Raw genomic sequence first — 25,538 nt, 5'->3', positions numbered from 1 at the left:
TCCAACTCAGTGTGGTGAGTGACTTGCAGCGCAACTTGCGGATGGTGATGTTCCCATGATTCTCCTGTCCTTGTTCTTTGAAGTGGCAGAGATTGAGGGTATCGGAGGCGCTGTCAAAGAAGCGTTGCACCTTGTAAAAAGCATTGTGCTTCAGTGGTGTGGAAGTGAATTTTGGGGTGGTGTTTGTGGTGCCAATCAAGCAAGCTACTTTGTCCTGGATAGTGTAGAGTTTCTTGAATGTTCTTGGAACTGCACTTATCCAGGCAAATTGAATATTTTCTTTCTATTCCTGACCTGTGCCTTGTAGACGGTGGACAGGCTTTGGGAAGTCAGGTGATGAGTTACTCGCCACAGAATTTCCAGTCTCTGACCTGCTCTTGCAATCGCATTACATAAATGTCTGGCCCAGCTCAGATTCTGATCAATGGTAACCTGCAGGATGTTAATAGTTGGGGATTCAGCAATGGTAATGTCATTAAATAGCAAGGGGAGATGAATAGATTCTCTCTCATTGGAAATGGTCACTGCCAGGCGTTTGTGTGAAGCGAATGTTATTTGCCAGTTATCAGCCCAAGCTTGAATGTTTCCCAGGACTTGCTGCATTTGGACATGGACTACTTCAAGTGCTGAGGAGTCACAAATGGTATTGAACATTGTGTAATCATCGGTGATTGTCCGTTCCTCTGATTTTATAATAGAGGCAAAGTCATTAGTGAAGCAGCTGAAGACTGTTCTGTCTCGGACGCTAACCTGAGGTACTCCTGCAGTGGTGTCCTGGGACTGAGATCATTGATCTCCTACAACTACGACCATCTTCCTTTATGCTGGGGATGACTCCAAGCAGTGGAGAGGTTCCACCACCACGCCCCCCCCCCCCGATTCCCCTTGACTCCAGTTTTGCTAAGGCTCCTTGATACTACACTTGGTCAAAATCTGCTTTGATGTCGAAGGCAGCTGCACCTCACCTCTGGAATTCAAAGCTTTGACCAAGGCTGTAATAAGACCTGGAGCTGAATGCTTTTGGCAGATCCCAAAATGAGCAAGCTACTGCGAAGGAAGTTCTGTCTGATAGCACTATGAACACCTTCCTCCACTTTGTTGATAATCCAGATGGGGCAGTAGTTGGCTAGTTTGAATTTGTCCTGCTTTTTTGTGTGCAGAGCATATCTGGGCAGTTTTCCACATTGCCTCATTGGTACCAGTGTTGTAGCTGAACTAGAACAAATTAACTAAGGGTAAAGCAAATTTTGGAGCACATATCTTCAGTCTATTGCTCGAATGTTGTCAATGCCCATAGCCTTTGTGACATTCAGTGAATACAGCCATCTCTATTACAAGTGAATTAAATTGGCTGAAGACAGGTATCTGTGACACTAGGGACTTCTGGAGGAGGGTAAGATGATCTTCTGTTCAGCGCTTCTTGTTAAAGAGTGTTGAAAATCTTTATTTTTTGCACTGATGTACTGGGAGCTTCCACCATTGAGGTTGTGGAGTTCTCTCCTCCAGTGAATTGTTTAATCTACACCACCATTCATGATGGGATGTAGCAGGACTGCAGATCTTAGGTCTGATCCATTGGTTCTGGAATTACTTTGCTCTGTCTATTATTTACTGTTTATGCTATTTGGCACATAACTAATCCTATGTTGTTGCTCACCAGGTTGACACTGCATTTTTAGGTATGCCTGGTGCTGTTCCTGACATGTCCTCCTGTGCTCTTTATTGAACCAGGGTTGACCCTTGCTTGATGTTAATGGTAGAATGGGGAATATGCTAGACCATAAGTTACATGTTTTGATTGAGTACAGTGCCGCTGTTGCTGATTGCTCACAGTTCCTCATGAATACTCAAGCTTGAGTTGCTGGACCTGTAAATTTAGTACAGTGATGGTGCCACCAAACATGAAAGAGGGTACCCTTAATGTGAAGGGAGGACTTTGGCGCCACAAGGCCTGTGAACTGGTCACTCCTTCCAACACTGTCATGGACAGATGCATCTGCAATAAGCAGGTTGATGAGGATGGGGAAAAGCATGTTTCTCCCTCTTGATGGTTTTGTTATTTTTAAACTTTTTTATGGTTTGATACAACTAAGTGGCTCTTAGACCATTGCATTTAAGAATCAATCACACAATGAGTCTGACGTCACATGTAGGCCAGACCTGGTAAGGATGGCACTTTAGTGAACCAATTTTTTTTAAATCGAAAAGCAACAGTGGTTTCATGGTCATCATTCCTGAGACTAACTTTTTTAATTTCAGATTTCTTAACTGAATTCAAATTTCACCAGTTGCTGTGATATTTCAAATTCATGGCCCCAGAGCATTAGCCTAGGCTACCGGATTGCCAACATTATCACTGCAACATCACTAATCAACCTTCACATTGTCAGTAATATGAATTTAATCGCAAATCTCAAGAAGTGGAATTTGTTATCTACTTGTATATTCATTTTTAACATGGGTTCTCATGAAATATGAGATTTGTTGGTCAACTGACATCAAAGTTAATCATATCAGTATGTGTTGTTTAGTGACAGTGAAGTATCCTTCTGTGTCTGATTATTGGTCTAAAAAAAAGAATATGAGAAGACTGCAGTTTCCAATGGGTATTTAATTTTGATACTACATTGGCAAACCTGGCGTAAGCTTAATTAAGCAAATCATTGTTACCAATTTTCTCTCTCCCAGTCGGTGGTGAAAAAGCAGGCAATTCTGAGGACCCCTTCACCCATCTGATATGGCCTCATGACACTGACCCGCAACCTCACCATGTCCAACTCTCCCCAATGTCTGACCCCCTCCCCCACGCTCCTATGTCTGTCACCTCCCCACTCCCACATTGAGTCCCCACATGGATGTCCCAACCCCACCCCCGCATCCCATTCACTAAGCTTAGAAACTTGCCATCTCCCTTTCAATAGGACCTTTAAACTCACCTGCTTTCTGGCACCTAGTGCCAGGAAAAGGGAGCATATTCTCCTTTGCTCCACTTATCTTTACACTTCACTGCTGGAGCTGGGGCTTCACTTTTTGAGCCTCACCTGGCCTGAGTAAGGAAGGCCAGACAAGTCAGGCACTCTAGAATTTAAACGCAAAGAAGTTGGAACAGAGTGGCAATCTGCCAGGCATTGTTACTCCGAGGAAGTTATAGCCCATTAACACATAATTCTGTGGCCTCTGTGTCAAGTTGTAATCTGTTAGTTTTGATGTTTCTCATTGCCATGATGTATAGGATGATGGGAAAGTAGTTGACTGATTTTGATACACAGGCAATATCTACATCGATCAACTGATCAACTCCCTTAATAATGGGAGAGCATTTAATATAGTGCCAATTGGCCTATCCAATTACCACTTGGTCTTTGACTAAGTGAGTTTCCAGTTATGTTTTGACAGGAATACCAAGCAGATTGTGAAGCTACACAACATTGGCAAATTTAAAGATGGAAATATTGACTCGAATTGGCATATCATTTCATTTAGCAACTAAAGGTCGAGGCAGATCAGATTTGAAGTATCTTCGTATGTATTTTCTGGTTGCTGTGTGTTAAGGGGAATTCAGCAGTAACATTCTAGTGCAAATCTGGATGATTCTAATGAAAACTTTCTGCATTTATTACCTTTTTGTTTATGCAAGGCTCTCTGTCTTTCTCGCTTTCTCTCTTATTAACACACTCTTTTTCTCTCACTTTCTGAGCCATGGATGTGAACAAAGCATGGCCAAAATGATTCATTCACCAAAGAAACTTCCCTGGAATTTTTCCACAATTATTATGTGCATGTTCCATTAGACTTCAAGGTGAGATCTTATCAGAATCAAACATCCAAAATGTAAGAAAATATTTTAAATATGGATGTCAGCCGTGGTTTCGTATTCTCATCTTTTGAATCAGGAAGTGTGGATTGAAGTCTCATTCCAGAGACTTGAGAGCAAAATAAGAACAGAAGAACATAAGAAATAGGAGCAGGAGTAGGCCAGCTAGCCCTTCGAGCCTGCCCCGCCATTCAATAAGATCATGGCTGATCTGAAGTGGATCAGTTCCACTTTCCCGCTTTCTCCCCATAACCCTTAATTCCCTTGTCTATCAGAAACCTATCTACCCCTGACTTAAATATATTCAGCGAGGTAGCCTCCACCACTTCAATGGGCAGAGAATTCCAGAGATTCACCACCCTTTGAGTGAAGAAGTTCCTCCTCAACTCCAATCTAAACTGCACCCCCCCCCCTTTATTTTGAGGCTGTGCCCTCTAGTTCTGCTATCCTTTCTAAGCGGGAAGAATCTCTGTACCTCTACCCTATCTATCCCCTTCATTATCTTATATGTCGCTATAAGATCCCCCCTCAGCCTTCTAAACTCCAACGAGTATGGACCCAGTCCATTCAATCTCTCTTCATAGGCTAACCCCCTCATCTCCGGTATCAACCTAGTGAACCTTCTCTGCACTCCCTCCAAGGCCAAATATATCCTTCCGCAAGTGCGTCGACCAAAACTGCTCATAGTACCCCGGCTGCGGCCTCACCAGTACCCTGTACAGTTGCAGCAAGACCTCCCTGTTTTTATATTCTATCCCCCTCGCTATAAAGGCCAACATTCCATTCGCCTTCTTGATCACCTGCTGCACCTGCAGACTGGGTTTTTGTGATTCGTGCACAAGGACCCCCAGGTCCCTCTGCACTGTAGCATGCTGCAGCTTTTCGCCTTTTAAATAATAATCCCTCCTACTATTATTTCTACCAAAGTGGATAACCTCACATTTGCTAACATTATACTCCATCTGCCAGGTCCTTGCCCACTCACTCAGCCTATCCAGATCTCTCTGCAGACTTTCCACACCCTCCACGCAATTTGCTTTTCCACTCATCTTTGTGTCATCTGCAAATTTCGTTACCCTACACTCAGCCCCCTCCTCCAGATCATCTATGTAAATGGTAAACCGTTGAGGCCCCAGCACCGATTCCTGTGGCACTCCACTAGTCATCAACTGCCAACCTGAATAGCACCCATTGATTCCAACTCTCTGCCTCCTATTAGACAATGAATCCTCTATCCACGCTAACACCTTACCCCAACTCTGAGCACCCTAACCTTTTGCAGCAACCTTTTGTGAGGCACCTTATCAAATGCCTTTTGGAAATCTAAAAACACCACATCCACCAGTTCCCCTCTGTCTACCGCATTAGTCGCATCCTCATAGAAATCCAATAAATTCATTAAACATGACTTCCCCTTTATTGTGCAGACCCCATGCTGCGTCTGTTTGATCAAACCATTCTTTTCTAGGTGCCTTGCTATTTCTTCTTGGATGACGGATTCAAGCATTTTTCTGACTCCAGACATTAAACTAACCAGCCTATAATTCCCTGCCTTTTGTCTGCTACCTTTTTTAAACAGCAGCGTAATATTAGCCGTTTTCCAATCTCCCGGCGCTTCCCTGAAGTCCGGCGAATTTTGATAAATAATTACTAAGGCATCCGCTATCACCTCTGCCATTTCTTTCAGGACCCTGGGATGCATTCCATCCAGTCCTAGGGACTTCTCTACCTTCAGTCCCGTTAGTCTATCGAGCACTACCTCTCTAGTGACAGTAATCGCATTAAGGACCTCATCTCCTACCACCCTTCTATCTTTAACATCCGGCAAACTATTTGTGTCCTCCTCAGTGAAGACCGACACAAAAAACTTATTTAAAGCCTCAGCCATTTCCTCATCGCCCATCGCTAAATCCCCCCTCTCATCCTCCAAGGGTCCAACATTCACTCTAGCCAGTCTCCTCTTCTTTATATATTTGTAAAAACTTTTACTATCATTTTTTATATTTAGAGCTAGTTTAGCTTCATACTCTATCTTTCCTTTCTTTATCACCTTCTTAGTCATTCTTTGTTGTTTTTTAAATCTTTTCCAATCTTCTAAATGCCCACTATTTTTAGCTGGTCTGAATGCATCAGCTTTTAATTTAATACTCTCCTTTATTTCCTTCGATAACCACGGCTGGTTATCCCTTCTTCTACAGTCCTTCTTTACCATCACAATATATTTCTGCTGAGTCCCGAAAAAGATCTCCTTAAAAATCCTCCACCGTTCCTCAGCCGTCCTACCAACCAATCTGCGCCCCCAATCTACATTCGCCAATTCCGCTCTCATCCTATCATACTCCCCTCTGTTCAAACAGAGGACACAGGTTCAGGACTCTACTTTCTCATCCTCCATCTGCATCAGAAATTCAACCATACTATGATCACTCGTCCCAAGAGGATCCCTCACAAGAAGGTCCCTAATTCTACCTGCCTCGGTACACAGTACCAGATCTAAGACAGCTCGCTCCCTCGTAGGTTCCGTTACATACTGTTCAAGGAAACTATCCCGACAGCATTCCAAGAACTCTTCCTCAAGCCCACCGTGTCCGACTTGGGTCATCCAATCAATATGCAGATTAAAATCCCTCATAATTATCACCGTTCCGTTTTTGCATGCATCAATTATTTGCTTGTTTATAGCCCGCCCCACCTCAGTTATTATTTGGGGGCCTATAGACCACATCCACCAGCGTCTTTCTCCCCTTACTATTCCTTATCTCCACCCACAGCAATTCCACTTTTTGCTCTTTGGAGCCTATATCTTCTCTTACTCCCGCCCTGATATTATCCTTAATTAACAGAGCTACCCCACCCCCTTTTTCCTCCCGTCTATCCTTCCTAAACACCTGATACCCCTGGTCATTCAGTTCCTAGTCCCTGTCACCCTGCAACCACGTTTCCGTAAGGGCCACTAGATCATATCCATTTGTGCTGATTTGCGCCATCAGCTCATTTACTTTGTTCCGAATGCTTCGTGCGTTCTGGTAAAGTGTCTTTATACCAGCCTTTATCTGGACCTTATTTGTAGAAACGCTACTAACCACTCTCATGCTCCCTACTCCTTTAATTAGTGGAACATCCTCAACATTTACCTGCACACGTACCCTCTCTTTTACTTTAGATTTTGTAAATTCCCCCACCCCTGCACCCTCCCCCCTCACTTAGTTTAAAGCCCTATCTACAGTCCTAGTTGTACGATTTGCCAGGACTCTGATCCCGGCATGATTCAGACAAAGACCATCCCATCTGAACAGGTCCTATCTGCCCATCAAAATATACATTGATTCTTTGGTGCATGTCTGAAGTGGATGTAATAAATCCCGAGTAATATTCTGAAGAAGAAAAAAGGAGTTCTCCAACTGTCACGTTCAGTATTTATCTCTAAGTCAAGTTAAACTGAAACACATTTATCTGATCATTATCTCGTTGCTGTTTGTGGGACCTTGTGCACAAATTGTTTACTGCATCTCTTGCATCACAACAGTGACTGTGCTCCAGACAAAAGCATTTAATTGTCTGTAAAGTGTTTTAGGACATTGTGATGTAAAAGTTGCTGTATAAAATGCAAATTGCTATTTTTCTTTTGAGTAACATCCATTACCTTTCCTAGCATCAATGTTAAGCTGATGGATCTATCCTTTTCTGGACGACTTCTACCTCTTTTCTTTAAATATAGGAATAATATCAATAATTGGTCAGCTGTCTGACATTATTGCCTTTTCTAGTGAGATGTCACATACATGTAATTGTGCCTCTGCTACCTCTTACCATACCGCTTTTAATGCAATCCTGGAGGATTGGTGGCGCACTGGTTAGCACTGCTGCCTCACAGCGCCAAGGTTTGATTCCTGACTTGGGTCACTATCTGTGTTGAGTCTGCATGTTCTTCCTGTGTCTGCATGGATTTTCTCCGGGTGCTCTGGTTTGTTCCCACAGTCCAAAGATGTGCTAGTTAAATATATTGGCCATGCTGAATTCTTTCTTCGTGTACCTGAACAGGTGCCAGGGTGTGGCGACTGAGGGAATTTTACAGTAACTTCATTGCAGTGTTAACGTAAGCCTACTTGTGACACCAATAAATTAACTTTAACTTTACTTGGAGTTTTATCCTCACTAAGCTTTGGTTAATTTATTTACTATCGCTCCCCCTTCTTATGTTAAATATCTTTAGGTTAACCAAACATACTCTCACCAAAAATGACAGATAATTCCACTGAAATATTACAAAGCAATTAAATGTAACCTAGCAAGGTTCTGCCCAATTAGGATTGGATCTATCTGGCATGCACCAGAAATTTTTAAAGCCGGTTTTTTTAAATGCTGCAACTTTGTATCTTTACTACTTGTTTTAATTATTTTGTGGAATTTTTAATTTTTGCTGCTTTCATTTTTTTCTTCCAGCAATGGCTATGTGGAATATAAAATTGTAAAATTATCTGCTAATTCACCACAAAACCAACTGTAATTGAAGCAATTACAAAACTTCGGCAAAATAGTAACAGCTGAAAAATGAGGGACGTAAAAATGCTGCTTTTACAATGCAGACTTTCACACAATAGTTCAGGTAGCAACAAAGCTATTCAAGTGAAGAGTACTATGGTGGTCGACAAATCAAGCTGAAATTAATAACAGGTTGGCTTTGAAGTGCTCCAATTATAGCACTTCATGGTTGGAATGGTGGGAAATGAAAGAGGTATGCCAAAAGAGAGTAGCTGGCACCTGAGCTAGACTCTCTGTATGCTCTATTATGCTACCATGCAAAGCTGCAGGCCCTGGCACACCTACCTGGCAAGGAAGAGCATGCTGTGTACAGGCATGGAGCTACTGGAAGCTCTGCTTTAAGGCTAACTGCAGTCAAGCTGCTCTAGTGACAGCCAAGGTCACCGCCTCCCACAATATTTTTCTCTCCGACCTCCTTCCAGGCTAGTATAGGGATGGGCCAGCACTTATTGCCCATCCCTAACTGCTCTTCATTTCAGAGGGCAGTTGAGTGTCAACTACATTGCTGCGGCTCTGGAATCACTTGTAGGCCAGACCAGGTTAAGGACAGCAGATTTCCTTCCCTAAAAGACATTAGTGAACCAGATTGTTTTTTAAATGACAATTGACAATAGTTTTCTGGTCATTAGATTTTTAATTCCAGATCTTTATTGAATTCAAATTTCACCATTTGCCATGATGGGATTTGAACCCAGATCCCCAGAGCATTATCCTAGGCCAGTGATCATTCCATTTTGCCACTGCCTCCTTCTGTATGCGCAATATCAGCCAAAGTGCTGCCCACAATCAAACAATCTTTTGGTTTGGGCACGGTTTAGTGTGTCATTTTTATGCTCAAAGTCAACACTTCTTTGCAATTTTTATGTAAAGGGATCCTTGTCAGGCAGGAAACCTCCCTGGTATTTCAGCCTGTGGCCATGTGTCGTGGAAGTCATTTTAGGCCTGAAGCTAATTGAAAATGTGAATGTGTCAGATATATCGGTTGTACTTCATAACTTGAATATATACCTTGAGTTTGGCCACATATTATAAGCAACAATAGAGATGTAAACATGTTTGTTGCATTGCAGTGGATCAATAAAATGTCTGGAACGAGTTGACAGGCCATACCTTGGGGACGCATACCCGAATCATTTGCATGGCACACAGTCCTGCAAAATAACTTAGACTTTAATCAAGCTGCTAAGATAATAATTTGCTCTAGGTTGTGCCAATATGCAATGTAACCTTGATGCTGGCGTTGCATCCTGCTAGGCCAACTGCCGTTATGTTACGGAGTACCGAACAATACAGGCTTCATTGTACCAATCTCCTGTAGTAGCACATTCATTTCACTGGGTGCTAAACAGGCATTTTGATCCAGGGCATTTTATTATTTAATTGTGCATTCCATTTCTAGCCTCAAGGGTTATTTTACCCAGGTTTTGTGAGGTGATTCTTTTGCCTTCTTCCACCACTGCCCACCCATCTCTATTCTCATCCCCCAAATCCCCATTTAAATGGAATATTGATTTTAAAATTGCCCTCTGCATGTGGTTATTTGGCATCTTACCATGACTGAATAATTTGGGCTGAACTTGAGAAATCTGACACAATGGTCTGAATTATCCAATAGATGCCAGATATAGTCTTTCAGCATATGCTTTCGCAGGAAGGATACCAAGAACAGAATAACACAACCTCACAAGAACAGGACACTGCCTTCCTAGGGGAATCCAAACCTAGAAGACAAACAGACAGGAAGTCTCCATATAAGACCACTTGGAGGAGGTGACCAATCAGCTTGATCTCTCACTGAAGAAAGACTCCACAACTCTCAATCAAAGCCTGCAGATTCGCACTCCGGCCCCTCAGCTAAGAGGACACTACATTCCCAGGGGAACCAAGTCTCAGCAGAGAGGGCAGCCCAGGAGCCACTAAAATGGTTCTTGGGGGAGGGTTACCTACTCCCCCACCCACCATGCCCTCCACCTGACCTGGATCAACATAACTACGACTTCCCCACATGCTCAATGGCACTCTAAAATAAGAGTCAATAAGCCAAGAATACGCACATTGCTCCTCTACGTTGAACAAAACAAACTACCCCTTTCTCTAGGTACCGCAGAAGTGCCATTTAGGTCCCGCTATTAATGAGATTGTACCTATTTTCCATCATTAGAGAAACCCTAACAACTGGATAATACGGCTACCATCTATTTCATGAGCCAAGCAACTAAATAACCACTATCACCACCTACGTAGCCAATCCAAATACAACATGAAACTAAGGAGGCTAAACATCCAACGATTAATCGGCTATGCTCGGACGTGCACGAAGATAGAATTCCACTATTCCAACAACACCAGAGACACCAACAACAAAATAAAAAAGACCCCACCTTTTCCAGGATACATGATCTCTCTGTGCTTTCTCAGGAAACAAGAAATGATTCCCCAATCATAAAATAACAAAAATACAAAAGAAAAATGCAACCCCAATACCTCTAACAGTGGATTTTCCTCACCCACAATGATGACTTATAAGGCCATAATAACCTTCTCTACATCAAACCACACACCCACCACCCTGCTGTGATGCTACTCAGGGAAACTAGAAGCGGGAATAGGCCATTCAGCCCTTGGAGCCTGCTCCGTCTTTCATTTTGATCATGGCTAATCATCTAATTCAATATCCTGATTTCCCCTCACCCTTTCCCCATCCCCATATCCCTTGAGCCCTTTAGCCCCATGAACTCTATCTAATTTCTTCTTGAAATCAGACAACGTTTTGGCCTCAACTGTGTTCTGTGTTAGTGAATTGCACTCTCATGGTGAAGAAGTTTCTCCTCACCTCTGTTCTACAAGGTTTACCCCTTATCCTCAAACTATGACTCCTAGTTCTGGACTTCATCTCATCTATCAGTAAAGTGAAGGGTATTAAAAGTCATACTCTCTTCATGTAAATGCAAGGTTTACAGCACATAAAAAACAAACCATGTGAAGACTACACGACCTTCATGTTATAAAACCAGCTCAGTATACACCCCAATGGAAAGAAGGAGACGCACAAATGACTAAACCACGGCTTCCCGTCTTCCACTGCCAGAGCCTGCTGTTGAACAAATACTATCAAAAAGACAAAATAGAAAATCCTGATTTTCACAAGATGACAGTGGACAATCATCTCTGTGTTAATATATCACGCACCCTTATCACAAGAAAAGACAGAATCACAATATCAGATTATAATCTCAAGGGAGCATGAAGTGCAGGATAATATAACCATCCATGGAGCTTAAAAAGTTTAAAGCCACAACAGGATCATCGAGTAATATCCAGAATCCATCCAAAGTTTCAGCAAAGACTCTGCACCTCTGCAAGATCATCGTCCCGAGGCCCTGGCAAAGAAAAGCCTAGGCCCTGGCTGTTGAAAAGGACCTGACACATCTGGCAACCTCCAACCCTTCTCAACAAACACCAAGGACTGTAATGAATGTAAGATCAGTGGCCAGAGACTTTGATTCCAAACCTCAAGAATCAGTTACAATGTGCTTCATTAACCGCAAGATGCTCAGCCCTCAAATTGAGAATGTGAAAGCATAGCTGCCAATTTTCAAATCAGGCAGGGAATTTATGCCCAGCACCCTTGGGAGACCAGGCCTATGGATACTCTGGCCGCCAGTCAGCCTGGATGTACAACGCCATCCAGCTGGATTTCCAAGGACTGAAGGTGAGCTTTCAATGAGGAAACTAGCCTTTTCATTGACAGGACTCTCTTCTCTGCATCATCCATTCTCTTTAGGATGTCTAGAAGTTCACCAATATGAGCACTGAAAATCTGTGCTGGGGGGCTGAGACCGTCATTCACACCATCACTCATAATGACGACCATCATCTTGATGCTTACAGCATCACTGAAGCATCGGCCCATTCACCAGCGAAACCACCACCGCAAACTAAACTCCATCCTGACTACATCGATAAGACAAGAATTTTCTTGACTTAACACACTCCTCTTTGTCAAAATTCAGCCAGGATTTTCCAGGAACATATTATACTCATCAGGGTTGGATTGTTACGCAGTATGCATCAGGACAAAAAATTGATTAAAAGGTGAATAGTGCCAGGGCTCACGGAAAATGCAGCCACATCCATGCTTGCATCACAAGACCCCACTCCTTAATTGTTACTTTGGATAGTTGCTCTTCTTAGTTGCTTTTGACAGCTCTCTTGATCATTTCAAGAGCTCATGCTCTTTAAATGCACATTTGTGTCAACTTTTACCAATCTCATAGGAGACCTGACCCCCAACAAGGCTGTTCCAGAACTCACCAGGTATATTCTGCATTTGTCACATTCTCCACTCCTGGCGAACAAAGATCAGATATGTTTCTGTTGTGATGACTATGTTTTATGACTAGAGGCAGCTGTCGTTTTATTTAGGCAGTTGCCTCCATAAGACCCACATTCACAAATCCTGAGGTCCCCTATCATTGAGAAAATCTGGGCCAGTGTGTGCAGAGAGATATCCATGAATGTTAAACTCGCTGGTCTTTACTATTGTGATTTTAGCATTCATGGGAAAATTTATTCTACATATTAATATCGCTTCACATCTTCATGCAAGAGTGTTGAAGTCAATCATTGGTGGTGTTCCTCAAATGAGCCATGCAGAGGAATTGACAATCAGCCTATGCATTGACTGATACACAGTTGAACAATCATATCTGTACCAAATGATGCACTATTGAATATCCTTCGTCATTGCATCAATTCATCTAACCATTTGCATTCTCTTGAATAGTGAAGTATTGGACAGGAAGCATAATGTTTGAGTTGACAATGAAAATCAAAAAGCCAAGTGAACAAAAAAACCTAGGGGCATTCAGATTCAATTTTTTTTAAAAAACTTAAAACTGTATAGGTTGAATTTTTGGGAATCCGTGAAGTTGAAGGTTGGGTTGATGTGCCAATTGCAGGATACCCCTTGAGATAGTGGACATTTTGGAGGGAATGGGTGTTTTATTTTATTCATCCATGGGTTGTGGGTGTCACTGGCTGGGCCAGCATTTATTGTCTATCCCTAATCGCCCTAGAATTGAATGGTTTGCGAAATCATTTCAAAGAGCTTTTAAGAGTCAACCACATCATTATGGATCTAGAGTCACATGTAGGCCAGATGGGGAAAGACGACAGATTTCCTTCCCTAAAGGACATTAGTGAACCAGATGGGCTTTTACTACAGTCGATAATGCTTTCATGATCATCATTAGCCTTTTAATTTTATATTGAATTCAAATTTCACCATCTGCTGTGGTGGGATTCAAACCGAGGTCCCCAAAGCATTACCCTGGATCTCTGAATTACTATTAGTTCAGAGACAATATCACTAACCACCACCTTCCCGGGATAGGGAAGTCTGCCAATCCTCATGAGACAAGCAGGCAATTAGGCTCATTAAGAGTCTTATTTAAAAGGTGAGTGTTAGGAGACCAGTTGTGATTTTCTTGGGGCAGATCAATCGCCTGGCGGCAGACACCCAACAGCAGGCCACAGTGATTTCCCAACTACCTTATCCTTCTTGTTGTAGCGCCCTTCCAATGTTACTTTACCAGCTATGGTTGGGCGCCCTTCTGAAGCTTGATGCATTCTGATTTGTCCTCGGGCTTCAGAAGCCTACCCACCATCATAATTTGGACAGGAAACCTGTCTCCAGTCTAGGACTCCCCTAATTGAAAACCTTGGTTGGAATATTACCACCGTTCACACCGATAGGATTTTCCCGTCCCGTTGCAGTGAATGGGGATTTGACTGGGTGTCAAATACTCCGACCTCACTGCAGCGGGAGCATGGCTGAGCAGCCAGTAGGATCATGCCCATAAATTTTACGCTGCTTTTCCCGGGAGGCATGATTTTGACCCGAAAATAAACCAAGCTCATGTTTTCCACCTCTGTGGATGAAAATAGGGTTGCCAACTGGGATTAATTGTATTCCTGGAGATTTCATCTCATGACTTGCCTCCACCTTCCAGTCATTTGTTGACCAATGCATCCATCTTGGGACATCCAGCCTTTCTATGCCAATTGGAAAACAAAAAAACTCATTACCCAATTGGATGATGCTTGGCTGTTGGCCAGACATTTTCATTCCCTCATTTTCAATATTTTTACATTTAGCATCTAGAAATTTTCAAAGAAAATGAGAAACAAAACCATCTTCTTTAATGTTCTGATAACTTTTCTCCAGGATTGCTCACAGCAGTGTTCTGGGGGTTGCTCTTCAGTTCCTGGAGACTCCAGGCCAAACCTGGAGGGTTGGAAACCCTAGGTGAAAATTCAGTCCTATGATGCTAAAATGGGTTCAAGAGTGACTGTGTCCAATTTCAGGCTTAACCTATAATAACCATCAGCATAATTGGCTCCACCACCTGATTTACTCAGTGTAGCAGATATATTCAGGGCCCTGGGGATGCCTTTTTGCAATAATGTCAATTTTGCAATCCTTTATTTCATATCAGCGGCCACCTGCAACCAATCTTACCAAAGACCTAACCTTGCCACAACATATAAAAATCTAAAGTATATGTTGCTATATTCTTTGTGAAAACTATGCATGTAGTTCCTCACTTACAATTCTTCTTCAGTGTTCTGCCCAACGGTAGGTCCAACCCACAGCACCATGGCTTCCAGTATGGGTGGACAATGAGGCAGATCCCAAATCCACCCCAGGGATCGAATCCCTTGCTGTTGGTACCAGTTTGATCTACATCAACTATCCAGCCAACTGAACCAACCTGCACTCAAAGGAGCTTGAGTTGCTGTGGCAACGTACACTTTTCCATGTATGTTGTAGCCTGGATGTGGATAGTGATAGTAGAAGGTCCAATTTCATTCCATCATGTGTGATCCATGGCTGGGCAGGGATCTCTCCTGGACTTAGCACCTGCCATTAATATTTGTTTGAAAGATTTAAAAGTTGATACTCAACCTGATTGGCCATTTTATGAATGTGTCTTCTTTGGCCATCAAGGACTGAAGTGGGACTTGAACCTAAAGCTTTCTGCTCAGGGACACTATCCATTGCACCACAAGACCACCCCAGTCACAAATAGATAACCCATAATATTAAGTTGCTTTTGCATTTCGTAGCAGATCCCTGAATATTGCCATTGAGATACAGAAAGACCTGTGTCCTGAAGAATAGAAGTGGAGGCTCAATAACAGGTTGCCGAAGACTAAAACTGTTGTAAGACATGTAGTAAGAAGAAACAATAGAAATTCAAGATTGATGTTGAACATGTGAAGTGATGGTTAGTTTAGAAACTGTGTTCCTTGTGAAGGGTACAGGACTAAGAGATGAACTCATGGCTTTAACTAGATAGGCTTGAATTCTCCAATGTCATTGCTCCTGCCACCATTGCCAATGAGAACAAAGAATTTGCCGCTCAGCCAAATCTTTTTTTGCAGCGGGACTGGAGAATCCAAGCCATGGGTGAGGTCAGAGAATTCCAGTCATATCTTTTGAATTAATTGTGCAAAATATCTCTGGAGCAACAAGTATCATGAGGTGTAAAAATGAGAATGTGTGAGGCTACTGTTGAATTGATACTTTAGTGTCATGTTGAGAACTTGCACTTTGTGAAGTAAAAGTATGAATTTGTATTTGTACTGTGCCTTTCATACCTCAGGATATCCCAAAGTGTTTCACACCCAACTAAGTACATCTGAAGTACAGGAAAACACAGCAGCCACTTTCCACACAAAAAAAGGCCCACAACCAGCAATGAGATAAGCGGCTAGTTAATCTGTTCGAGTGACATTGTTGAGAAATTAATGTTACCCAGAACATTGGAAAAATCTCCTCACTCTTATTTGAGTAGGGCCATGGAATCTTTTACACTTATCTGAGAAGACAAGTGTTAAAATGATCACACCAAACAGGTTGGATATCTTTGGAAGGTTCTATCCAAGAGGTTGTCACCTGGGAGGACAGGCTGAATGGTATTGAAGTAGTGAGTAGATGGCTTGTGTTTTTGGCAATAGTCAGGGCATTTATGCTTTATGTTTAACATGGGTTCCCATGAAAGATAAAGTATTTGGTGCTACCTGAGAAAACATTAATGGGTGTTAACTGAAAAAAAGTGGTGAAACTATTTATAGAAGAGTCAAAATGAAAAAGTAATTACAAATGTTTGCTGGAGATGGCAAAATAAAGAGCCTTGATATGCTTTATTGATCAACGTAGGCTTCTAATTAAGTGGTAACTTTAACAGATAACTGTCTACACTGATTAGACCCATATCTTTCTATGCTTTTTTAAAAGAAAATTGTTAGTCATCTTTGATGTTCCAGATTTTCAATTTCAAGGGCCTGTTTGCTCCATTAACCTCGGCTGTATCCTGGGTTATTCTAGGGAATTGGGGAAATATAGGAATTAGGAGCTGAAGTAGGCAATTCAGCCCTTTGAGCCTGCTCCATCATTCAATCAGATCATGGCTGATCTCTTCCTAGTCTCAAATCCAACTCCTTATCGATCTCCATATCCCTTCAATCCGTTTTTTAAATCAGAAATATATCTCTTTCCTGAAACCATTTAATGATTCAGACTCCACCGTGCTATGGGGCAGCAAGTTCCACAAGTTCACCGCCCTCTGTGAGATGTAGTTCCTCTTCATTTCAGTTTTAAATCTTCTGCTTCTCAATCTATACCTGTGACCTTTTGTTCTAGATTACCCCACAAGGGGAAACATTTTTTTTTAATTCGTTCATGGGACATGGGCATCGTTGGCTGGCCAGCATTTATTGTGCATTCCTAGTTGCCCTTGGAGGGCAGTTGAGAGTCAATCACATTGCTGTAGCCCTGGAGTCACACGTAGACCAGACCAGGAAAGGACAACAGATTTCCTTCCTTAAAGGACATTTGTGAACTAAATGGGTTTTTCTGACAATTGATAATGGTTTCATGGTCATCAGTAGATTCTTAATTCCAGATATTTTTTATTGAATTCAAATTCCACCATCTGCCGTGGTGGGATTTGAACCCGGATTCCCAGAACATTAGCTCAGCTTCTAGATTAATAGTCTAGCCATTACCTTCCCATCTGGTTGGCTTTTTCTCTAACAATCCCTTTTGTATATCTCGATCAGATCCCCTCTCCTACTTCTAAGCTCCAGCGAGTATAAGTCTAAATTATTTAAAACATCTTTTGGTTCCTTCCAACATTTTCCACTAATTCTGAGGATTGTTAGCCATTTCTTAGGTTGGACAGTGCTCAAAAGAAGAAGTTGGACCAGAGTGTCCTCCATGTGGCTGGCGAGGTCATCTTGTAAAGAGTTAATTCATAGAATTATAATGCCCAAAGGTATTCTGAAGGGTTAAGTAGCTTTTTAGGAATAACTGAAATGGGAAGTGCAAACCAGAAGAGTCTCCTTCCCAAAAAAGGTGTAATTTCACTGGTTTACTTTTAGAAACTCGTTGAGGGTATGCGGCACTTTAGTTTATCACATATTTATTTATTAGTGTCACAAGTAGGCTTACATTAGCACTGCAATGAAGTTACTGTAAAATCCTCTAATAGCCATACTCCAGCACCTGTTCAGTTACACTGAGGGAGAATTTAGCATGGCCAATGCATCTAACCAGCACATATTTCAGACTGTAGGAGGAAATCGGAGCACCCAGAGGAAACCCACACAGACACGGGGGAACATGCAGACTCCACACAGATAGTGACCCAACCCACAATTAAACTCAGGTCCCTGGCACTGTGAGGCAGCAGTGCTAACCACTGTGCCACCGTGCCGCCCACAAAAAAATAAGAGGCTTGATTTGAGCCAAATGGCTGAGAAGTGAGCCAAAAGGGCTGAGGGCACCTGTAATACTATAACTGTAATTTATTTTGCTAAGTGTCAAAACAAGAGTTTACTTTTAATCATTTTGTTGCAATCATATTTTATAATATTCTGCATTGTTTCAAATTTAAATCAATTGCCTGGTACTTTCTGTGAGTACTATCCTTATGTTATATGACAATTTTTATCTCTGTAGAAGATTTCAGTGTACAGTAATTACCCCTTGGATCTGTTTACCCTTTACGTATCCGGTGGGAATCCATTCACTCCTCAGCACCAGCTTGTGTGAGTCTTCTTGATTTAGAGACATTTAGATGATTATGCAGGATTTATGATTTTACATCAGCAGCAGCTACTGCTGATTGATGAGATCTCATCAACCATCCGGCCCACTGAATACATTCAGTGTGATAAAGCTGTTTGTCGTCAATAGTGATGGTACTGAGGAGGAAGTTTGCTATATATGGCAAGCAGAATGAATGATGTCACCACAATAAATGGTTGAAATCTTCATAAGGATCATCTACAAATTTCTATTTACCACATCGGTTATAACATAGGACATGGAATATGCTAAAATAACGTGCTAAATTGATACTTTATATTTAATAATTGTATCACAGATATCTGTTTCTGCTGATGTGGATAAGTTACCTGTAACAAAGATATTGCACACACAGATCCATAACAGAAGGAGGTTCGGATCCATGTTTTGCTTTGCACCTTGCATATGGAACATGCATTGCAATTCTCTGCTAACCACACTGCTGCAGTATAGTGGGTTTTTTGCAGCCCCGAATAGCAGTCTGACCAAAGTACAATGCACAAGAGGATGGAATAAATATGCCATTTGATCACTGGCCTGATCCTTTCAAAAAAAAATCATCCTTTTCTCCTGAATATGCTTCTCGTTACTGTGTGTCAGCAAGAATAGCCTAAATATTAGGACTTTACTGGGGTACACTAAATAGGCTTGGAAGGTAAGTCTGAGGCAACTGTTTCATTTCCTACTTGGTTCACTAGATTTATTTTGCAATCAGGTTCCTTTGGAAAGAATTATGACAGGATTGCATTTGCGAATTAAAATTCTCATGTTACAGGTTTGGATTAGTCTGCATGCTTTGAAATGTTGTTCAAGAGGAATAAAGCCATGCCACTGATAGAGATCGTTCTTTAGAATTGTACTTATTCATCATTCCGATATGCAATAATCCAGTATGGTCCACGGTTGCTATTAGCAGCTGTGGTTCAGTCTCCAAGCACAGGATAATGGCAGACATGGCTGAATCTCTGGCAGAGAAAGTCCTTTATCTAGTGGGTTTATTAATGACATGAACACTATTAGGTGTTTGATCTTTTATTTGATGACATTTCTAATTGAAACATTCCTTATCATTTTTGTTATTCTTAAAGAGCCAAACTTGGCATTACTGTTGAGAAGATACTCGAGCAATGTTGTATTTCTCAGAAACTGAATATAATTCTGCATATTGACCGTGGGACTGTCGGTGTATTGAAAGAATGTTCAAAAGAACACATCAATTAAACTTAAATCGCTGCACCGGAAGGATTAGGCAACAGTACCAGGAATATGAATGATTACAGTGTTCAAGATCTGAACTTTGAAATAAAGCAGACATTCATGCTAAAGATTGAAGTGATTTTTTTCGTTAACGCACGTTCATTCTCGCCTTTCTAAAGTGGCTCAGGAGTGGTTGCTTATTTATTTTTTTACAACATGGATCGTAATACCTGCTCGATTGTCCAACCTTTTGTGTCAGCTCAGTTGTCAACAATTTTTGCTGCTTTTGTGAGCTATTTGTTCTTTTTGAAATTCCTACAAAACTTGACTGAGAGCATATTGACAGATGACAGAAGACATTCACATCACAATTATCACCCACTGTAATATGCTTCTGGACAGAACAAGATTCAGGCAGTAGTTTGAAAGTTAGCCACACTGATGTATGGTCAGAGAAGTAAGTGCTGATCCTGCTGGGAGGAAGAAGGGGAAAAAAAACATAACTACTGTATCCATAGTTACGCCAGATGGTTGCTTTGGTTGCTCTTGATTCCATTATAGTGGAAAAAATAATAATTTGCAGCTTGATTAGGGGAACATGCTGCATTTTGTTAAGGTTTTCAATTTTTCCATGTTCCATAATCTTCTTTCCTCACTAGCTATTCAAACAGCCATAAGTATTTATTTTTCTACTGTGGAAATATACAAGAATCCAAAGCTGTTATTACATTTCCCAAACCAGGTGCCTTGCCTTCTAGCTTTCTGATTGTAACGACAAACTTAACCTTTAACATTTGTACAGAATACTTTATCGTGTAATTTAAGCTGTATTTGTTGCAGTAATGGGATGTTTGCCCTTGTCTGTTACAAATGCATAATTTTAAATTAGTTGACAGTATGGTGAAAGAAATATTCCACATAGAGAGAGATGCTGCAGCCTGTCTCTTTTCTCTCATGTCTGCAGCATTTAAAATCCCGTCTGAAGCAAGTAGACTCCTGAATTATTCCCTGAAAGTGGAACTTCAAATTCCATTGCCTCTGTTTCTTAGTGACCATTACTGACATTGCAAAATATTAAATGCTACAGAAATTGTGAATAAAATGAAGATACTGCCTGTAGCAAAACTAGGTTACATAAATGCTAAACCATCAGAGCAATAAAAGCTATTTCAAACTGATAACTGGCAAATGGATTTCAGAAATAACAGGAAGATGGCATGAACCCCGAGAGTTTATTTTAATCCTTCAGGCCTCTGTTTAGCTCATTCCATTGTGAATAAAGACATGAAGTCGAATTATTAATTTTGAAAATTTGAAATTGTTCACATTTCCATACAGCTGAAAATAAATGACTATCTTGCTGTGTTAGTAAATGCTCCAATATCACTATATTGCTAAAAGAGATTATTGAACAATCACAAAATCCCACAGTGACTATTATTGCTAATGTGCAAGAATTCCAGCCAAAAGATCCTGTTTATATCATTAATATTTTAAATGTTTTGTTCATACTTTTAATAACCTGGAAAGGTACATACAGCAGGACTAGTTTGAATGATTCTTCCAATGTGCTGAAGGAACCACTTGCAATTTATCGCAGAATACTGTGTGAAATTTGGTCTGAAGAGATGGATTTAAAATGAATAGAATTGGATATGACTATGAGGGAGAAAATATTATATTAATCTATGTTTTTCTCTGGGAGAGCTGTGGGCTTGGTACATGGCCGATTCACTTTTATTTTGGTAATAAGATGTTGGGATAAATCAGTAAAAATTGCACAAAAAGTAATGTTACGAATCCTGTTTGGCCTACAAGAACATTTGTGGAAGACAACCGGTCAGGACTGGATAGTTGAATCAATATCCTGCAGCATTTAACCCAATTGCCTTTGGGGTTGAAGAGGTATCTATTCGATATCTCTTGAGCGAAGTCTTTTATAGTTAAGCAACTGCCTGAAGAGAATAAATAAACTATAAAGCAGATCCACTATGCTGCAAATTGTATGCGACATCTTGTGAACATAATGTTGAAAGGTCCTTTCTTGCTCCTTAATTTCTAATGAGGACATATTGTTAACTTAAAATAAAAAACAGAAAGCTTCTGGAATCCATTATGTTATTAAAGTTCACTAAATCATTTGGCTAATCGACGTAAAATATCTTTTTTTCCTGTTCTTCACGTTTCTCCTTGATAGACAAATTACATCCCTGTATCTAGTAAGTATTACCTGCATAAAATTGGTGATGTGGGGTAAAATAGATAAAGACAAAATTGAAAAATTAGCTTGTGTGCAGATAGGGGTCCATTTCTCTTTTTTTAATAATGGTGCGTTTATTAAAATGCAGCTTTTTTAATAGCATAGAGGCAGTTACATAATGAGAGAAATTATTGTTTTTTTTCACTATGCCTCACTGGTCCACCAGTTACATTACATTTTTCTGTTTCTTGACATTGCATCACACCCTCCACAATATGGTTGCCATGGTAAATCCTGCAAATTATGCTTAAATCTCTTACATTCTTTTCCAATTTCAACTACTAGGTGATGCTTGAAAAATACCAATAAAAATGATGACTTTCAGCATTGTAATTAGCAGTATTTGTTTTGCTAACAAGATGGATTGTGTTTGTAAAATAGCCTGTACTCATCATCACCTCACATTTCAGTTCGGATCTTTATTTTATTCTGATAGTGGTAGTCTGTTTAATTTAATATTTGGTCTTCCAAGTAAAGCAATCAACAATAAATATGCCTGAGTACATAATTAAATTGGGTCCAAACTGTAGCTACTAAACCAAAAAAATACCTTCTGTGAGAAGAGACAGGAAGACTGCTAATTGGGAATTTATATTTGCTGTCATTATTTCACAATGAACACATTTTGTTATTATTCCTGTTACTGATTACATTTTTAATATCCTTTATTTGTCTAATGGCCTTATTTATGATATGGTGGTTGCTCTTTACAGCATTTCATCTGCACAATTAATGATATAAACTCATTCTTTCGTTTGTTTGTGTGGTGTATTGTAAATAACTATAGTTTAATGCTTTTATATTCATTGATTTTTAACCAAATATTGACACAGATTTTCCACTGTAAGTTGTTAGTGGAGGGAGATTATTTCCAAGAGTTCTAGGGTGTTGCCAGTCAGAGTTTCAGCAGTTAGCATCTCAACTTCAGCTATTTTCCCACTTTGGTTGAACTTTGATAATCTTTAGGTCAGATTGTGAGACAACCAGTAGCAAGTTAGAGCTCAATATGGGAGAATAAAGGTGGGATTGGAATGATGGCTTGTAGCCAAAAGATAAGCTCTTGCTGCTCACTGATTACAAAACGATGTTGCATAGATACAGCAGCTTTTTTTTTAGATTTTTAAATCTAAATAAATACTATTAAAAATCTTATGCAATGTAGAATATAATCATATGCAAGTAATGTAGTTAAGGAGTGAATTTCACATTTCATGCTATTATCAGTCTTCATCTCATTCACTACTGCAGGACCATTCAATTCCCTGTAGCTGGAGGGTCAACTTATAATATTGATCAGACTATATTCAGAGTTATGAGAAAAAGTCTTGTTTAACAAGGTTTGCAGTCTCTCAACCTAAGGAGATTAAAGAGGGATTTGATAGAGATGTCAGTGGGTAAATTGAAACAAAAGATTATGAGCTCAATGTAATTAGCATATCCAGGAGAAATTACATGTAAAATTGGTGGAATGTGGAATATTTCTCCATGGCTAGCCATTAATACTAAAGTAATCATAGTGTTTGAATGGGTACTGGACAGCTACTTATAGCAATAAATTGAGATTCATGTAAAATCAACTCCAAGAATAGTCTAAATGCAGCATTAGACTGAATGATCTCAGCATGCTAAATGTTCCCATGAATTTATGAATCAAAATAGTCAATATAATATCAAAATGGCAGGAAATTTATATTGTTTCTGGGATGCACAGTGTTTAATATAGTAACAAAATATATTGCATTTCTGTCAGATTTCCTTAACTGGACGCATGGGTCTGAGATGGCAAGAATGTACTTTGGCAAGATGATTTTCAGGAGTCCTCTTGCACCCTCCTGGAGTTAGCATATAACACAAGAGTGAACCTACCACTTCAGTAGGTGGTGTAGTGATATTGTCATTGGATTAGTAATCCAGTAGACCCAGGTTTGAATCCCACCATGGTAGATGATGAAATTTAAATATAATAGAAATTCGGAATTAAAAGTTTAATGATGACAATGAAACCATTGTCAATTGTTGTAATAACTGATCAGGTTCTCCAGGGAAGGAAATCTTCCACCCTTACCCAGTTTGGCCTACACATGACTCCAGATCCACAGTAATGTGGTTGACTTTTAAATGTAAATACTGTTAGTGCAGTTTAACAGAAATAGGTAATATCAACTGGATAGCTGAGGACTCTGCATTTTGCCATAGTTTTCAGCTGTTGCTAGTTAGACTTCCCTTTGCACATTTGGATGGCAAATTGCTAAAGTGCAAAGGAAAACAGGGACCTGCGTGATCAGCACAAATAACACATTTCGTCCTTCACCAATGAGATTGAAAGATTGTGAAGTAAGTAACACAAAAACTGAGAGTGTAAATTAGAATTGGTGAATTCAGTATCAAAATAGATACAGAAAAATAAATTGGGAGGATACTGAAGACTGGGTTAAGAGAAATAAAAAGTTACAGAAAGGAAAGGTTTAAATCTCCAACAATAATTAAAACTCAAATGCATGAGTCTCCACACCATAGTTAATTTTCAGTACTCGGGGTGTTAACTGACAATAATTAACAATTGACAAGACTCTAAAAAGGTATTGAACTAAAGACTTAACTTTCTTTGAGGTTAGTTTGTAACTATTATGGAAATACTGCAGTACGTGCCATTTCACACATGTCAATGATGTGGCAATTAGTGAACTGGGTTTTTGTGAAACTAACAGTGGAACATTACATCCTGGGCATCAGTCTTTGAATTTATTTGTTTAATTGGGTATCTGCTCCATGACTGTAATTATCATCTCACTTGTGCATAGATAACAACGAGCACCGTTATTTAATTATTGCCCAATGTATCAGATAACAACTTAAAATTTGGTATTTATTGCACTTACATGGGCTCCAAAATCATACAGATATGTGAAACAGTTCCAAAGTATTTTTTGTTTATTACAGTTTTATGCCCTAGTTGTCCTTGAGAAGGTTATGATGATGAGCATTCTTTTTGAACGCTGCAAACCATGTAGTGAAGCTGCTGCCTCATTGCCATTAGGTAGGATGTTCCAGGACTTGGATCCATCAGTGATGAAGGAATGACAAGAAATGTCCGAGTTGGGATGGTAGACGATTTGGAGAACTTGGAGGTGATAGTCTTCCCATGCTGTATTTGTTGCTTAAGATAGTGAGGGTCATGGATGTGAGAGGCACTACTGAAGAAACTTTTCAAATTTATTGTTGATACTAAAGTTTATGCAAGTGGACAAAGTGAACAATTTTTTCATAGAACAGTCGAGCTTCTTTAGCAGCTGCAACATTCAAGCAAAAGGAGAGTATCCAATTACATGCTGGACTTGTACCTCATTGCAGTAGAGTGTCTGGGATGTCAGGAGATAATCTACTCTCCACAGGTTACCCAACCTGTCCTAATAACCATGACATTTATGTGGCTGGTTCTGTTAAGTTTATGGGCCACCAGAATGTCGATGGTGTGGGTTTTAGTGATGACGATGCCAATGAAGATCATGGAAAGTAGTTTGGCACCCTCTTCTTGGAGATAATTATTGTCTGGTACTTGTGAAATG

At 40.3% G+C, this 25,538-nt stretch overlaps 1 protein-coding gene across 4 annotated transcripts in view; it reads left to right on the top strand.

The window, feature by feature from the left end:
* dlgap2a (discs, large (Drosophila) homolog-associated protein 2a) overlaps positions 1-25,538 on the top strand; it is an 874,451-nt gene that overhangs the window by 200,370 nt on the left and 648,543 nt on the right. For 2 of the 4 annotated variants that reach the window (XM_080192054.1, XM_080192050.1), the window contains exon 1: positions 19,041-19,170. The exons of the other annotated variants lie outside the window; for them this stretch is intronic. The gene's annotated coding sequence lies outside the window, so the exon portion shown is untranslated. Of the gene's footprint in view, positions 1-19,040; positions 19,171-25,538 lie in introns of those variants that run through there. 4 annotated transcript variants of the gene reach the window in all.

The sequence above is a fragment of the Carcharhinus amblyrhynchos genome, chromosome 7 (genome assembly GCF_965287045.1).
Source record: "Carcharhinus amblyrhynchos chromosome 7, sCarAmb.v2.hapA, whole genome shotgun sequence".
NCBI lineage: Eukaryota > Metazoa > Chordata > Chondrichthyes > Carcharhiniformes > Carcharhinidae > Carcharhinus > Carcharhinus amblyrhynchos.
This window is presented reverse-complemented; position numbering and strand designations above follow the sequence as displayed.